Source organism: Gallus gallus, chromosome 1, assembly GCF_016699485.2.
Source record: "Gallus gallus isolate bGalGal1 chromosome 1, bGalGal1.mat.broiler.GRCg7b, whole genome shotgun sequence".
NCBI classification, from domain to species: Eukaryota; Metazoa; Chordata; class Aves; order Galliformes; family Phasianidae; genus Gallus; species Gallus gallus.
In genome coordinates, this window is record NC_052532.1 from 57,712,365 (window position 1) to 57,730,734 (window position 18,370).

Genomic DNA, 18,370 nt, shown 5'->3' on the forward strand with positions numbered 1-18,370 from the left:
CCAGCTGGTGTCCATTAGGAGGCTATAGCCTCAGCAGGGCTGAATGTGGAGGGGCAGGCAGGGCACTGCCCGGTCCCGGTGCGGGCGTGGGCCGCTCCCCGCAGCGGGGGCACCCCGGGAGCCCGGTGTGCGGGCGGAGCGGCCCTGTCCCGCCCCCCGACACCCCCCCGCCCCGGGCGGTGGAGGCGAGGCTGCCCCGCGGGTGACCCGCCCGACGGCGCGCCCCCGCCGCATCATCACACGAGGGGGCAGCGCGGCCGCTAGCTCTGCCCCGGCGCCCGCCTGCCTCTGCCTCCCTCCTCTCGGCGGCTTGCCGCAGCCCGAGCTCTGTCGAGTCAAAGCGAGGATCAGGTTCCCTGCCTCCAGTATAAAAATCTCAGGGAAGAAATCTCCAGCGAGAGAGAGACGGGGCGCGGGAGGAGTGGGGCGTGAGTCGGAGGTCCGTGGAGAAGCGGAGCCGCGGCGCCGTCAGCACCCGCAGCACCCGCCGCGCACCGGGGACGCCCGCGGCTCGCCCCTTACAGCTGCGGGAGAAGCGCTTCTCGCCGCCCGAAGTAAGTCCGAGGGGACGGCGTGGACTGCCAGGGGCTGCCAGAGGGACGCTGCCCCCCGAGCCCGCTCCTTCGGGCGAGATGCGAAGCGCTTCGCCCTCTCACCCCGCTGCCGGGGATTCTCCCCGGTACCGCCTCATCTCCTCTAATCCCCCCGCCCCGGGGGCGACTGGGGAGCACCTGGCCGAGGGGCAGGCGGGAGCCGAGGTCTGGGGGTGCCCAGGGGTGGTGGGGTGCTTCGGGATCCCCCGTGGGTTTGGCCGCTCCACTCGGGATGGGGGAATGTGTCGGGACATGGGAGCGATAAAGGGGGAGAAGAAGAGGGGTGCTGAGGGGACGTGACACAGCACAGAAGGGAACAGGAGTTCTCTGGCTGATCCAGTTTGAGAGGACAGAAGGGCAGCAGCGATCCCAGGGCAGCAGAACTCCTGCAGCTTCCAGGTGCTCTGTGCCAGAAGTGTCCCGACTGAGACCGTGGATAACCGAGGTTAGGTTGTGCCTTTGGGCTGAGCACTTTTCTTCTTTCTATAACTATTACTATTATTTTTTCCTTTGTACTTAGCCTTCTTATTTCTACTTTTCTCTTGGTGAAACAAATGAGTTGCTGATTTATTTATAGCTACTGTTGTTAGTTTGTGTTCTCTTTCTTCTGGAGGAATGGGTTGGGAGAAACTTCCATATTACCAATGGTGAAAATACAGTTACCTCTTATTCAGCATACAGATTCTGCGAATGTATTATGATTTCTAATTCTGATGCTTCTGACTCCTTCCTCTCCTTCATCTTCTCTTCTTAAAAGCAGAACTTTGTGCAGGGAAAAGGTAATCATTTCTTTGGGAGCTTTCTTAGACTTTTTATATAGCCAGTGGGTGTCACATGCCTATTTCTTCTGCATGGCAACTGATCCACTTCGTTTGTGAATGTCTACTGTGTGTTAGTTCAGCAGTTTGATCTGAAGCTGATTACAGGATGGCAATCCTAGACTAGCTGGTTCTTAGGAGCACTGTGGAAACATTTGCAACATGTTAAATCCTTCTCTGTGAGATAACCCTGCAGCTATGGATAGTGGTAGGTTTTAAAATCAGATCCTATTTGCTCTAAATGGCTTGTAGTACAGTGGAAGAACACTACCAGTAGCTCATGAGCTCTTGAACTTGCTGTCCTTTCTTTTGTTCCCCTTTGGCCATGACTATTCTAAGCTTTTAGCAAAGTTCAACGTTTTGGTCAACAAATAGAGTAAGTGTATAACTTTGGTTGCATTAGGGAGGAGTAGAGAAGGAACAGAGAGAGGAGGAAAGGGTACAACAAAAGTCATTATAAAGAAATTCTTGTCCTTAATGTTTTCAAGACGATATGCTTGAGCTGGTATACAAAGCAAACTTCTTTTTTTTTTTTTTTTCCCAAATGTATTTCTGTTTCCTCCCTGAAAAGAAACAGCTTGGAAATCAAACAAAAGAAAAAAATACCTCTGAAAAGAATTACCTCTGAAAGGATAAAGGCATGTGAATATCTGTGACAAAAATTATTTAATTTGGTATAGAAACAAAAATTTAGAATGGAGAAGGTATTTCATTGGAAATGACAAACCAAAACAAACAAACAAACAAAAAACCTCAGCAACAAAAAACCTGCTGTGTAATTTAGTGATTTTTCTTTAAAGAGAAGGAAAATGAGGGATTCTAATACACCCGTCTCCAGCTTACACTAAACTCTTTGATGAGTTATTACTTACGAAGCTTCAGATGAAATTGAAGGAGAGAAGCTTACTGATTTTAGCATGCTTCAAAGCAAAATCTAAGATTAAAAAAGAGAAGTTAGCAACAAATCTTTCTTCTACCAGTGGGTTATTCTTTGTAGTGTAGAGGTGGACTGACAAAAGCATACTTCTTGCCATTATCCCAGTGCCAATCAACAGTTCTTTGAGATTGAGTCTGTAGCTGATATATCTTTGCCAGCTTGGTTGGTTTGGCTATAGTAATAGAAACCATAGTGGTATTCTGGTACCATATACCTGTATTCCATTACACTCCAACTGGCACTAAGGATTCACCTGTTCTTATGTATGTTTTGAGTAGATTCATCCTTCCCCTGCTGGTGTGTTTTATTTCTCAGCTGACTTCTAGCAGTCATGGCTCCAGCATGGTACTTCTTTCTCAAGTAATGTTTCTTTTTCATGCTAGGGGCAGCTATTCCAGAGTCCTCGGATGATAATTAAAAATAGTCTTTTACAGTCACTCAACATTTGCTCTATTTGAGTGCATTTTTTGCAGCAGGAAGATAGGATTGCTGTATGTTAAAGTCGAACACTGGGGCATTAGGAATGGAATGGACGTTGCTCATGAAACTTAGCGCTCTGTTCAGGGGGTCTCATTACCTATACTACAACAGTGGTGTTTTCTGTGGGAACTGGTTTTTAACAATGCAAGCTTTGCTTCGATATTTACAACCTCTTGCTGATCAGTGTATCAAAAGCATTTTCATTGAGAGGATTCATTTCAGGACTTTAATTGAGGAAGTCTCTTTGTTTCAAGCCTCTTTATAATAAACCATTCAAAATGCTGTCTTTGAACAAACTAGGTCACTGTAACGCGCGCACACACACAGTGATTCTCATCTGCTTAGGGTAGTCTGCATTTGGTCGACCCATATCCCTGGTGAGATTGTCCCTGATTTATCCTTCTTGGACTGGCTCGTTCACAGGGAGCTTATGCTGAAAATTCACTGCTGGAGGTCATTCTCCATTCTTGGCATCACTGGCAGCCTTAAGCTTAAACTGCAGTCTCATTTTCTGTCCAATCAATACCACTCTTATGTCACTGAGTTTCCATGGTGCCCCCAATCTCCTGTCTACATATTGATGTCTGACAGCAGGAATAGCATTCTCTGTCGCTATATATACTTAGTAAACCTGTCAAAACTATTTAGGATCTGTCTCACTAATTTATATCCATATCCTGATATTATTTGAATCTGTTGAGCTTTGACTGATGGAACTCGCTGCACTAAGAAATCAGCCCCAATAATGCACTCCAGGGATGACTCAAGGAGTGGATGTTCTGAGAAAGGCAAAAAAGACTCTTCTAGAGTAGCTGGGGTAGTCTAGAATCTTTTGTGCACAATAGATGTATTTGAAAACATCTAAGTTTCAATAGCTCCAAGTTAATGCTTTGGAAATCATTATCCATTGTGCTCCTTTGAATGCATAGGGAGTTCTCTCTGATGGAGCCATGCAGAGGAAAACTGAAAAGTGGGCATTGTCAAATATTCAATACGCATTTCAGGAGATTTGGGGAAAATCTGTGTCTGTCCTTTCACATCAGCTTTCTTCAGCAGAAAAGTGGGAAAATGAAACAAAGGGAGTGAACAATGTTTTCTGTAATGTGGAAGTTTTGCATTTTATCACAATAGCTCACAGAGCTTTATAGTTGTGTAAGAAGCAATGCGGTTCTATCTGTGGATTGATGCAACATCAACCAAACAAGTTCAGAGAAGGCCTTTTAAGTTCCAGGACACCTCAAATAATGTTATTTGTGCTAGCAGTAATACAAACTAAATAAAGACAAGTAGATGAGTGTTTTGTTGTAGTTTTTTTTTTTTGGTGTGTGTGTTTTGTCCATTTCTTCTTTTTTTTTTTTTTAAATATAATTAAATATGCTTTGCAAACCATTGATCTTGTATCAACTGAGGTTGTCATGAGCTGGAGAAACTCTATCTCACTATCTTTAACATGGACTTGATCTATCGTATGAAATAAGAGTTGGCAGTCAGCATGAAATTTGCTGCTTAATGTTTTGTTTGCTCCAAGTTGCCAGAAGTGTTGAATCTGTGATGCCAAGTTCCTTATTACTTTTCAGACCTTATTCAAGCTCCAATAGTCTTCTTACTAGTAAAAAAGTAAGGACCTCCAAGACATAAAACAACCTGTTGCAGGTGATATTTGACATGATAGTATGAAACTAGCTCAGTTTTTTAGTGGTGGCTTATCTTAATAAGGTAGAAAGGTAGAAAGGGTTTTTATGAAATTAGACACTCTACTGACCAATACATTCACATTATGTTAATTCCAAACGATTGAATCACTGAACTATTTAAAATATTTGGCACTACCTCCTGCAGTGGCACCATGATGATTTATGTTTATAATAAAATATGAATAGTTAAATGTTGGGTGGAGAGGTGGTGCTTTTTTTTTTTTTAAGACCCTTCTAATTTCTCTGCTTGCTTTCATATGTGAGAGTGACTATTTAAAAACTGAAATAATCTTGCAGACTGCTTTTTAACATCTTTCAGAGCAAAGGTTAAGAGAACACAGCTAGAAGCAGTTTCATGGAAGATGAGAAGAGGGAATGTGAATGTAGAAAAGCTGGATGCATTACTGATGCAGTCAGGTGATTTCACACCCTACCTCCTCCTCCTCCTCCCCCCCAGATGCCCCTGCCTTTCCCTGCCTTCCTTGAATAGCAGATTCTGTTTTCTCTACGTACAACCTCTGGAGGTGAGGAGTAGAGTTGATTTGGTGTGAGGCAAAATGCGATTTCCTTATGTTGAGTAAAATCTGACACCTTGCTTGGTGTATGTGATTGATTCAATGGCAGGTGCAAAGGAGGGGTACAGACAGAGCAGAAGAGTTACAGGAATTGGAGATTTTCTGATAAAAGTAGTTTCTGAAATTAAATAGTGTTTGGGACTCCAGTTCATCATCATTTAATAAATGAGGAAGTACAATTTTAAAATGGACCTCATTCCTGTGAGGCCTGCTGGCGCTATTTTAAAGCTCATTGAATGTTCCATGAGAGTGTTACAAAAATTGCCCTTCCTCATTTAGTTTCTGTAGACTTCCCGTAGAGCTTGGACCTTGTAGACATCCCCCGTTTAATGGTACATGATACCCTCTTCAGGTTCCAGAAGGGAGGGAAGATGAAGAAGAGAAATTTTCTAATACTTCAGTCCAAATTCCTGTTTTGGCACTGGTCTGCAGCTAGCCAACATTGTAAATGAAATTGATTTTTTTTTTTTGCTGTCTTCAAATATTTTTGGAGTGACCCACTGTCTGTACAAGTTTTTCTGCCTGCAGCAGGGGTAAAACCAGGCAGAACAACCGAGAGAGGGGAGGAGGCTAAGTGTGCATTTCTTTCCTTCAACATGCCCCTCTCTACTTGTCTGGGATGATATTCTTGGGTCTTAGTGGGGCTGGTCCAGCTGGTGGTGGAGGCAGGCATCACATAAGTTATGCAAGCAGCAAGGCTGAGCAAGTGTATTTCTCAGGCTAGAGTGGACAGTTTGTCTTTACCTTCCAAGCCTGTAAAGGAAGATAGACCACTTTGCTGCTGAGTTCATTATCTTACTTGCTACCTGCATTAGCCTGTTGCCTTAGGCTGTCCCTAGGGATAATAAGGGTAAAAACTAGGTAATTGTGCTCAACAGATACTCTTTCAAGACATGAGGAATTCTGTGCTGAAACAAGCAGTAAATATATAGATACCTAGTCTAGGTAGTCAGGAAGTCAGGTTCCTAGTCTAGGAAGTCAGAATGTTCCTATCTGATCACAAACAATAAACGTGACTTGAATTGTTTTGTCAAATTCAGTTCTATGGAATGCCAGGCATACATCTATTTTGTTCTTGGATTATGTCTCTTATAGTCCTGGGGAAAATTGAATTAATTTCATTGCCATCCAAAAATGATCGGACTATTGAATTTAAGGAACCTTGTTTCACCTATATCACTAGTAAAACAGAGCTGTTTATTCATTTATTTAGCTCTACCTTTCACACATTATGTATCTCAAAGTGCAAAACAACCCTAAGAATGTGACACAAATGTACATGCCCTTCTGTAGTCTAAAATAGAAGGCCAACAGTCTGGAGAATCTTGTGACAGAAATATAGGTAGTTCCATATCAAACTTTTTTACTTAAAAACAGGTATCATATTGACTTATTTTTTTATTTATTTTCAATAGACTTACATCCTGCCAACAACAAAGTGAAGAGCATTATTTGCTCAAAATGCCTCTGCTAAGATTTCTATCATGCTCTTCTAGGCACTTTTCTAAATGTTAAAGAAAAGATAATATATCTAGATATACACTTTTGAAAGTGATACAGGAAGGGACTTGGATGTAACCGGTAAGAAAGATGGCATCTCTAATACAATGCTGTCTCTGCAGTATTTTGGCAGTGCGTCTGTCTGTTTTGGGACAACTGCACTTCTGTTTCCATACTGAGATCTTTTCCAGCTCACTAAATCATATTCTTCCTGTTAAGTGGAGATGAATACTAATACTGGAACACATCCTCCAATCATTATTCAAGCAAAGTTGAAGCTTCAGCAAGAACTTCTTCAGAAGATGGGCTATAGCATTCAGCCTAAGATTTAGAAAGCATGTTCATATATTTGTTTGGCTGATAAATTCTTAAAAGTAAGACACAAATGTGTAATAATGCTGATAAAAGGTAGTGACTGTTCTCATATTTCTTGTGGCAGAACCATTGCTTTCATTGGGTGCATTTGGAGTGGTGTACATTTAGGTAGGTAAAAGAAAAATCATATGATTTTTCTGATAATGTGCCTTAATTTTAGTAGGAAAATACTTTGAACTTGTTGGTCTGCGTAAGGTGGTTTGTCTTTGATTTTCTCATGAAAAAAACAGTATTCTACTTAGTTTTGCTTCTGATGCTGACGAAAGGCCCCTGAGATACTGTGATTGCTTCCCAGTAGTTTGTGCCACCTGACTGCCTGCTTGGTTGTTTGGATTGCTGTGTTCCCAGAGGTCACAAAGATGTTTTTGTCTGAGAAAGAGTCATTTGCTTTTATTAGAAGCCTGCCTGGGTGCAGCTGATATGCAGTAGGGACTGAGGAGTGGAAAAAAAAAATCTACTAGCTGTCCCTTCAAGGCCAACAAAGGATTTTCTGAAATCTTCCAAAAACACAGTAAGTTTTGATCCAGGAACTTCCTCACATTTCACTTATTAAATCCTCACTCTCCTAAGCTGTCCCTTCAGCCCATGTTTCTTGCCTGATTTGCATGTTGTCAGATGCTTTCACTAATCTCTGTAGTTGATGTTTGCTTAAGTGATTATTTGGCAGAAATGTGCGAGCAGGCGTGTGTGTGATTGCTGTTGGCATGGCAGTTAGTTTGATATGGCATTAGCATACTTGCCGTGCTGCAAGCTGCCTCCTCTTCTAGGCTTACTCAAGTAGCAAAAGGGAGGAAAAAAGAAAAGCTCTTGGGGAGCCAGTCACTGTATGCTGATCCTTTGGGCAGTTTGGCCAAAGACCTGCTGAATTCAGAGGAGCCTAAAGGTTGCTCTCACTTTTTCTTCTGCTGTTAATCATCAATAAATTCTCCATCCTCAGAGGATTTATAAGAAGTTGAAGGAACTATGGACTTTGAAAATAAGGGTAGCTATGTTGACTCTAGTATCTAAGAATTTCCCGGTGCTGGCAAAATAGCACAGAAACTGACTTTATGGGGTGGTGAAGAAGAAAAAGGTAGCTCTGCTCACTTAGTGGCTTCTAGCTTTAAATGGCACTCGTTTAGTTTAGTTTGCATTTTGAGCTCATTAATATTGAGTGGACATTTGGATTATAGGGGTGTGTTAATGTTTTAAGAGAGCTCAGTCTATTCTCTCAATCACTTGTAATTTAAACTAAAATCTTTGCAAATCTTATGTGTTACAACAGCTTTATGTGCCATGACTTATTTCCCAGAGAACAAGAGGATTACTTAGACAAAGAAAAGTAAAAATGGGTTTGAAACCTTTGCTGTATCAATGTCATAATCTAGAAGATAAACACAGCTCAAATGAAAGTTTCTTCTGATACCGTAACGTGCTTACGTGCACACTGTTTATGTGTGGGTTGGGATGAAATCTCTTGTGATAAGTTTCAGAACAATATTTTCACTGTGGGGCCTTTGGTAGCCTCACTTTATATCATTCTGAATGTCTGTTTAACCATGAACTACTCAAGGATTTTGTTAAAAGTTGAACTAGTGGAGAGCTAATGTGAACTTCAGTACATCAGCATTAGTAACCAAGACTTTCTGTTGGAAATTTCTGACCATCAACACTAATAACTGTATAATAACTGCGATGTACTGTTGGCCAGGCATAAGCCATTGCCCAAACCTGTTGTGTTACACCTTTTAGTGCTGAAAGATTCAGAGTTTCGCCTGAGGAGAAGTGGACATTGCCGTCTGCCCACTGAGAACAGCCTCTGTTTCCGTTTTTACCTTTGAAGGGAGAAAGCTTCTGCATTTAACATCTGAAGTGGTTTTGTAAAGCTGCATGAAATCCAAACTGTGGCAAAGCAGGGAGCCCCTTACAAACTGCAGAACTGGTAATACTTTTGTGGTGAAAATATACAAGGTCTAAACAGGATAGTGAAAAGTGGATGAAACTCCTTGCTCCTACTCATAATTTCGTTCTAGAAAATTACTTTGAGGCTACTTAAAAAAAAAAAATGGAACCTTTTAATATGCACAACTGAGATAGTTACAAACATATCTGTTAATTCAGTAGCATAAAGTGAAATGTGGTCCTGGCTTTCCTTTGGCTGCTCCTCTGTGCCCAAATGCAGCCGATCTGTGTGAAAGCTGTTGTGAATGGCTGGAATTTGAATACTGCTGTACAAGGAAAGGACTGGAAAAACGAGGGTAGAACATTACAGCACATATGTTCATTTAATTGCTGTGTACTATTGTCTAGTTTGAATTATTTATTATATCTACAAAGAAGTAGCTCTGTGATTGAGAATCTCTCTTGTGCTAAGCACAGCAGCATTAGATTGAGTGGCTATGGAGACAGCATTTTTATGCAGAAAAAATTACATATGTAGCTTCTTTACCCCAGCATTGTGCTTTACATACATATCAGAAGCCTCTCTCAGTTTGGAGATTCTTTTCAAACTGTAGAGATAACTCACAAATGTGTTATCTAACTTTAGACTTTCCAATTGCACAACACGTACTATAAATGACAACTTCACTTCTTTTTGTATTGACACTTTCAGCATGTGCAATAAGGCTCCAGTTCTAGTTGGGATTTTGCCAGTTGAGATTTCTCAAGTAATTGTAGGTGGGAATTTCTCATCTTATTTTAATAGGGAATTCTGAAACAAACAAAAAACCTAAAGCAGGAAAAGTTTGTGAAGTGTAAGTTATGTGTCTAAGTCAAGAAAAATTGAACCTTAAATATTTCATATTAGGCCTATCAAAATGGAAATTCTTCAGTTACTGAATGCAGGATTTCTATTCCAGGTCAGTGAAAATCTAGTCTCCATGTGAATGTGTACAGTACTTAATGGGCATTGAGAGAATGGAAACCACAACTCAAGCCCTATATTCATAGAATTGCAGAATGGTTTGTGTTGGAGGGGACCTTAAAGCACATCCAGTTCCAACCCTCTTCTGTGGTCAGGATTGCCACCCACTGTATCAAGCTGGCCAGGGTGTCTATCTCTACTGAGATAGATAGGCTAGCTACAGCAAGCTTTTCGTGATGTCCCATGCTGTTAACCCCATGATATTACGTTCCATGATACTATGACTTTCTGATGATCATGATATCTCACAAGAAGTGTAGTATAATATACATACATTAATAAGCAATGAGGAGCAGAAATAGAAAGCTAAGCTTTCTGTAAGATTCAATGTTGATTGTGATCTTTTTTCTGATATTTGTATTGTCCGGTTGCTTGGATAGTTGAGAGAGAGGACAAGGACTTCCATACTTTTGACCAATCTTTATTGTTTTGTATGAGCAGTACATCTTAATATATTAGTTTTCATTCTTTCAAATGCTTCATAAATACACTCAGCAACACTGGTCATAGGCTGATTCTTTGGGCACTACCACCCTTCTCCTACGCAAAGAACTTAATATTGTTCTTTACATGGGATTCTCAGTTGCTTTACTAATACTTAAAGAATGACAGACCTTATCTCTTGTCCTTTGTTTACTAAGTTATCCTAATAGCTTTTTTCAAAGTCTTTGCAAATCTAAGCAACTTACATCTAGTGAGGAGTAGCCAGGATTTTTAGAGGATTCTTGCAAATTAGGGGCATGAAATATTTCTTTATGAAAAATAGTGCAAGCAAATTTCTTGAACTGTTAGTTTTATTTTATTTTCCCTAATTTGCCTCTTTGCCTGGCAGTTCTGCCTCAAGTTCATTACCTGTATAGCTTCAGGGCATGTATCTCTGTTCCCTGCTTTGAACTGAAAACTGAACCAGAAGAGCCATTTAGCTTCTCTGCAATCTTCTTTTCTGCCCTAAATGAATTCTTTGCATCCTGGTAGTTTTCAGGTCCCACCAGCTTTTCTGGTGTTCCACTTTCCCATGTGCTTAAGGAATGCCTTATTACTTGTCACTATGTATTTGTGTCCTTGTTCCTCAACCTTGCTCTTGGACCTTTTGATCTCCATTTTACATCTCAGCTGCCAAAGTTGTTCTCTTCCATTAGTTTCACTTGGGCTGGATTTCCATATATTTATTTATTTTTCTTAAGGACACTGGGTGAGTGAATAAAATCGTTGAAAAAGTCATTCTTCCCCTCCTTTTCTGAGTGGCCAGAAGTATCATCAGCAATTGCAGTTTGGCATCCTTTCAGAATATCTGTGCTCAGTCCTCACGTTCTTCCTCTTTCCTGAAGCATTTCCTTTAATAAAGAAGTGACTCCCAAATATTGTACTTGAAGTCTGGTTCTTTTAGGACTGGCAACAATCTCCCAGGCATAACACACCGTATTATGCGGTAATGTTAGAGTGAGGGTTCCAAAAGAATGTGAGAGAATCCTATATTTTCATCCCATGGAAATACATTGTAACTGTAGTAATTCTCCCTTCCTTTGGAAATCAGTCTAGAAATGTGGCCCCAATTCCTGAGTCAATTTTCCGTTGTTTAAGACTAGCAACCCTTCTGCAAGCTTTAAATGAAAGGTGTAATCTAAATTTCACCAAAGTAACTAAATACATATATAAATATGCATACATATGTAATATAAATGTCAAATAGGTTTACTGTGATTTATATTTGCTATATAGTTTGTCATTAATCCCTTCTGGGTTACTGCCTTTTTTTTGATTAACACTTGAACAAATTGTGATGTTTGTGATATCAGAAATGTGAGCTGATTGCACTCACGTATGTCTAATTTTATGCCTTGATGCTTTCCAGCTGTGGTAAATGGACAAATATTTGAAACAAATATGTTGTCGAAGTTGGTATATGCTGTGAAAACTGCCCATTTTCCCTTAAGTCTGATTGTGTTCAATTAATCTGATGCTGACTTAGTCTCCCCACATCTCACAGAGAATGTTTAAATTAGTAACATTCTGTTAGTAACATTCATGCTTATTAAGTATCTTTTATTTAGCTCCCACAATCAACAATATCCTGAACAAAATTGATGTGTTCACTCTTCCATCATTTTTTTTTTAAATGGAAAATCAAGGTTTTGAGGTTACAGCTTCTTTTAGGTTATTACCTTTTCAGTGATGAATCCCAAAGCAAATCTTCAGCTTTCTGAATGGCAGGCATCTTTTTTTGCATCCATCATTTTGGAGCTACCTCACACTGTGGTCATGGTGGTGAGGGCAGTGCTTATCCACCCACTCATAAGCCCTTAGACAAATGTCAGAACCAACTTCTTCCCCAGCTTGCATCTCTGTGCACAGATGGAGTCGGGGAGACAGGAGACAATGGCATGTTGTCACCAAGTAGTGCCACAACAAGCATTCTTGAGTGCATCTGTTGTCTATTCTGGTGCATTCTGGCACCTCTAGCAGAAGCCAATCAACTTACACAAGCTTATACCAAGAATAGGAAGGGAAGGTTAATTGATAAGGAAAACAGAAATGTATTTCTGTATTTAACAGGATTTTTTTTTCTTATACAGAACTGAAGTAGATATGCAAGTGGAAGAAGATTTATGCAAGTAGTAATGATTACTAATCGCAAAGGTCATTTGTGCTTTTTTCTTGAATTCTTGCCTCTATTCCTGTAAAAGAGTAGAGACAGACAGTTATGAGTCTGAGCCGGGTGCTGTACACTATCTTTCTTAATTTTCAGCAAAACTGTGTGTGTGAGTTAGGTGCGTAGCCACTTGTAAGCCCTGTCTCTCAGCATTTCCATATAAGCCTGTTAACTGGATTGGGCTGGGCTTAAGAAAGAGCTCGTTCTTATTCTTGATGAGCTCAAGTGGCTTTTATGTAGGGTGCTATGAATGGGCACAAAGGCTTAGTACTGCTTGTCACCATGCAACTCTAAATGTGTTATGGCTTTTGCTGTGGCGCACAAAGTATCAGCAGGAGCAGAAGCCAATTGTGGTTACAGCTGATCTGGTGTGTCTCCTGACGGGGCTTTTAGATCACTTGCCTACATTGCCTCTGAATGTGGCAAATGAAAAAAGACCAAGGGGCGACAAGTAGCTTCTGTTTAAAGTAAATTGTTGTTTAGGTTGAATGAGGAGGAAAAGATGTTTGCTTTATTTATGGTACTCCACTGTGCATAGGCTTCGGAAGTTGAATAACTTGACTTTTCTTAACAGCACACCTGTATTCTACATTTCAGTTGCTATTGTTGCTGGATTGAACTGCACAGTTAAGGGATTTGATGGGGGGAGGGAAGAGCGTACTTAGTGACTCAGAGCTCGCTGGAAAGATCTTTTCATTTGACAGGTAGAAACAACAAAGACCACTGGCCTCCTGGCACTGGGGTGAGCCTTGAGCTTTGTGCAGTAGGCCTGTGGGATTTGACAGCTCTGTTGACACAACAGTGTCAAATCACCATACCAGTAATGCCAGTGTACGCTGCTGCTCCAGTGTTCCCCCTGGCCCAAAGAGAATTAATTACTCTGTCTTATCGGGTCCTTTTCAATACATGTGGTTTACAGGTGGTGTGCAGCTCTGTGAGGTGCCAGAACAGTGGCCATTGATCTAATTCTCCTCTTTTTCTCTTTGCCCGAGGGAACAGAAGGTACACTTGTAGAACTTGCAAATCACAGTGACAGAGGTCACAAGCACAGTAAATGTCAAAGTAATCCTGACGGATTGGACAGATCCTCTGAAATTGAGAAAGTTCTTCACAGAGAGAAGAAACATGCTGTTCTTTGGGGTTAATAAAATGTACTCATATAAAATTTGGAAGCAATGGAGTAATATAGCAGGACAAGATCTGACAGCAATTAACTATATGCTGCAGAGGAAGCTGAGTATTCACCAGTAGTCCATGAATCTCTGGAAGGATGAGTTCAGGTCCTGGTTTATATTGATTTCTAATGACTTTGTTGCACATGGACTAACTTAGTGACTGGATACTGTCAGACATGACAAGTTTTGGCCTGAGAACTTGTATCTCCAATTGAGAATTGAGTATGTAGAGGCTGTAATGTGTGTGTGACAGCATTTGGTGCTACTTTAGCATCTGTCCATTTGGACAGCTTTTTTTTTTTTTTTTTTAAAAAAAAAAAGTGGATATAGCTTGTAGCATTTTGGTTTGGCATTTGTGATTCCTTTGACATCTGCCATAGCTATCACAACAGATGAAGGTGGTACCCAAGACAAGACTGTGAAAGCAGATAGATGCAAGGCGTGCTAAACCTGAGGATAGAAAATTGTCATGCTGTGCCATGACAAAGCCAAGGCAGGACACCCTGAGAAGATCTCTAGCCCAAAGTCCATTGTAAAGCCAGCAGAGCTGCCATGTGCCTGTGCCCCATACTCAGGGCCAAACCTGGGAGAGCAGGTAGGGCTGCAATGTGGGAAGAAGGGCTTGTTTAAGAAATCTTCATTGTGTACTAGTAAGGGTGGCAATAGATCATTTCTCCTTTTTCTTTTTCCTCCATGTGGCCAGAATAGAACTGTGAATGAAGAGGAGGTGCTGTGGGGTAAGAAGCACAGTTTTGTGGAGGTCCAAGGCCAGGGAAATGAAATGATGCAGACTGCATGATGTGCAGTTGCAGAGTTGTGCGTAGGAAGGTTACATTTCACTTGCCTGAAGCCAGTTTGGTATATCTAATAGAATATAATGTTCTATGCTGTGGGTTTTTTTTTTTTTTTTAATCATAATTTGATTTTCTTCTTTAAGCAACATCTTTACTTTTTAAAGGGAAAAGAAATCATACTCATGTGTGAAGTGCCTTACTGGTAACTAAGAATATCACAAGACAGTTTGCATTGACACTGACAGTTTGTTCCTGGCTAAATGATCTGCTGCTAAGATGCAGTGAGCTGGTTTGTAAGCAGGTGTGTGATTTGGGTTCCATGGAAATCTATCATACTGTCAATTCAAAGATTTTAGGAGCTTTTTAATAATTGGTTATGTTCTGTATCTATTTCTATTTTGTTTTTGTTTTTTTTCTCCCATGTTAGCTTGGCCTTCCTAACTACTTTTAATTTACAGAACTCTGAGCATAAGGAGATATCCCATCCCAGATCTGCCTGGGATCTGTTCTTTACTGCTCTTCCTCTTTCTCTCTGTGGGGAAAAACAAGAAAAAAAAATTCTATTGCTGATAAGAAATTGGGTTAAAAAGGCAAGAGGTGGAAACCACTCCATGCTCCATGGGATATAAGGAGAAGTGGGATTGGTGGGGTATCAGGCTGTAATGGAGATCGGAGGCAGAGCTCCTTCTGTGACAGTGCTGCAGGAAGGTGGAGGAATTAGCTGATTTGATGGCAGATGGTCTGCAGACTGTCGGAGGAGTCTGGTGCTATGGTGTTCCTTAGAAATCTGGGTGTTAACTCTCCTTCCTGTTTTCCCAGTCACACAGCTACATAAGATAAAAGCTTCATCGAGCTGTTAGGCCTTGGCCTGGTCTTGTAGGACCCAGCCAGCTGCTGTGAGAAGGGTTAATTCACACCATCACCACGGAAGAGAAAATGGATCTTTGAAACAAATGTGGTGGTGGGGGTAAACCCATCAATCATGTGAATACTGCTTTACAGTAATTCACTACTGCAGCTTTTTTCTCAAGCAAGGCCTGGCCGAGTCTGATCAATGCCCTGGCTCCCAACTACTTCTCAGCAGGCAGCAGCTTGCTCCTTCTGAGTTTGTATGTACATGAAAGCCCACTTTATATTAACTCTGAGGAGTAGTATTTTTTTTCTTCTCTAAACCCCTTAGCACTAATTCAGTGTAATTATACTCATTGAATTAAGTACTGACAACCCCACTCCTCCCCCTTTCCTGTCAGGATATTGGCCTAAAAATCGCTAGATGAAGAAAATCCAAAACAACGATGGGATTCTTTGTTCTGGCCTTCTACATAGGGTTTTATTATTTAAATGCAACCTATTAGTAACATTTCAAAGTATTCGTCTTTAAAGCTGAAGACTGAACATTGTTTTTCTTTTAAACATTAATGAAGAGTTGTCCTTTAGGCTTTAAGGAAAACGCTAAATATTGCAAAATTCATTACTGACTGAGCAGTGGCATCATTGTTAACAGCCTGAAGCTACTGAGGACCTCATTCTCTCTTTTTGAAAACAGGGAAAGTTGCCAGGGGAAGGGAGGGAACCCTCTCGTGCCTATATTTGTATCTCCAGAATATTATCCCTCTTGTGTTTTCAGGGCTGAAAATAAAGATGCAGGTTTCCTAGCGCAGCATGATTTGGTCCTTTCTAGGTCTGTATGTATGAATGAAAGTTATGCTATGGAAAATATCTGGACTAAAGAAGATTTTAGGGATCATAGGTGGTAGGCAAGGGCATATGAGCTCTGAATGCAGTGCTCTGGAGAAATGTTTGAAAGTGATTCTTAGGCATATACATGAGATGGTCAGACTAGGGAGATGGTGCTGATGAGAGATACCAGAATAATGTTTTCTGTATTAGCTCCAGTGTTTGCAGAAGGTGTGAAAGGAAAAGGGAAAAACTCTCCATCAAGCTAATGACTGGGAAAGTTTGCTTGGTGACTTAGAGAGCTTAGTTTGTCTGACAGACTCAAGAAGAACAGATAACCACATTGTAAATACATTTTAGAGTAGAAAAATAACAATTACTGAAGGCCTCTGTAACTTGCAGGAGAAAGCTCTGATAGGAAAAATTCAATTACAGTTTGCTGTTTTATAGTGCAGATGATGAGAGGCAGGATGAAAATTTCACAAAAGCTTTCTTAGAAGGCACTGGATCCCTCATCTTATGAAACTACTATTAGAGCAGTAAAAGTGGGGTCATGGGTTCTAGAAGATTGGTATAAGGAACTGACTCGGGGCTTTTGCATAAGAATATTCATTTTGACTCAGTAGGAGAGTTTTTGCTTATCTGCTCAGGGCTGAAATGTGAGCAGGCTGATATTGTAGAAGCTTGTGCTTTAAAAAATAGTAAATGTTACATGCTTTAACAAGTTATGGAATTTCAATTTTAACTGTAATACACAAATACTGTAATATAGGTGTCAATTTATACAAGTACAATGCTTATTTTGTACAAGTAAGCCCCAACTAATATCTTGCTCCTTATTATATCAAATTGTAACTCAACTTCTGTAGATGTAGAATACACCCAAGCAGGATGTAAAAAACAATTTGAACAGGGAAACATGCATTTTAAAACTAGAAGGCCCATGCTGGGGGTAATGGGATGGGGACACATTTGCCATCAAAGGATGGCATTGTGTACTCCTTTTATATATATATATATGTATATATATGTGTGTATATATATATATGTGTGTATATGTATATATTTATCCTCTGGATTACCTTGCCTTAGTGGAATGAACTTTCTTAATAGCAGACTAGCAAGCTATATTTCTGAAACCCTGGTCCTTTAGCACAAAATGATTCTTTCCAAGCATGGTCTTACTGTTCCTGTAAACTTGTCTGTAAAAAAAAACAAGCAAGAGTTATTTTTAAAAATGCCACTACTTTAGAAAAAGTGAATTAGAATGATTAGAGACATGCATTTAAGGTGAAATAGGTTGATCTTTATGTGGACAGATCTATTCAGAATGAAATAAACTAAATCAATCTAAGATGGTGCCAGTTTGCTAATTCGGAGAATATCCATGCCCATGTCTACTATTTGTTTCCTACATTTACTTGGGGAATATACTGTGATAATTCATATCTTCCAAACTGTGCAGGACTGACGAAGTAGGCATCAGAGAGAAAGATGGTGTTGGTTTTATTGGCTTACTTTGCTAATGGGAGCAAGGCACTTTCATATATGTTTTTCTAGTAATGTGGATAAGCAAATTTTGTTCCAGAACTGGGAGAAAAGCTGATTTTCATCTCATCGAGAAGAATGAAAGAGCTTAGCAGCTTTAAAATCTAGTTTAATTCAAGCACCACCTATAGTTATAGCAGAATAGCTAGCTTTATTTAATAGATTCTGATGCATCAAATCCCTAATAACCTTTTCCCCAAAAATCCTTGTTTCTCTCCTAGAGAATATGGAGTTTTTCTACAAAGCACGATTCCCTGAATTGGGTTTTCATGTGTAATACAACTTGGGTGGGAAAGACAGAGGGCAAAAAACAGAACTTGTAAGCCTATGATCTGGAGAGAGGTTACAGCCTGCATCAGTTCCCCGGACCTCCAAGCATCCTCTGTTTTCTTTTCTTCGGCTTTGTTTTCCACAAAGGTAATGCTTCCCAAGTGACCATTAGGGCCTTTTACCTTTTCTTTTGTCTCTGTGATGAGTATTCCCTAATTTAATGATGATATCACGGTAGTGGAACCATCTGGAGAGATTCAACTTGAAAAGGGCTGAAACTCTTGTCTGAACATTCTGTAAAGAAGAAATGCTTGCACATGGCCACTGTGGCTTAGATGGAGCAGAAGGAAAATCATTTTGGATTTCCAGAGCAGATTAG

The 18,370-nt window shown here is 40.4% G+C and overlaps 1 protein-coding gene across 8 annotated transcripts in view; it reads left to right on the forward strand.

Annotated features, from left to right (window-relative positions):
* Positions 1–396: 396 nt before the first annotated feature.
* The window catches only part of PTN (pleiotrophin), a 69,823-nt gene continuing 51,849 nt past the window's right edge, over positions 397–18,370 (forward strand). For 2 of the 8 annotated variants that reach the window (NM_001276362.2, XM_046939126.1), the window contains exon 1: positions 397–554. The gene's annotated coding sequence lies outside the window, so the exon portion shown is untranslated. Of the gene's footprint in view, positions 555–940; positions 1,039–7,449; positions 7,484–7,758; positions 8,045–18,370 lie in introns of those variants that run through there. The other 6 variants (XM_015285608.4, XM_046939128.1, XM_015285616.4 and 3 more) reach the window with 4 other exon arrangements.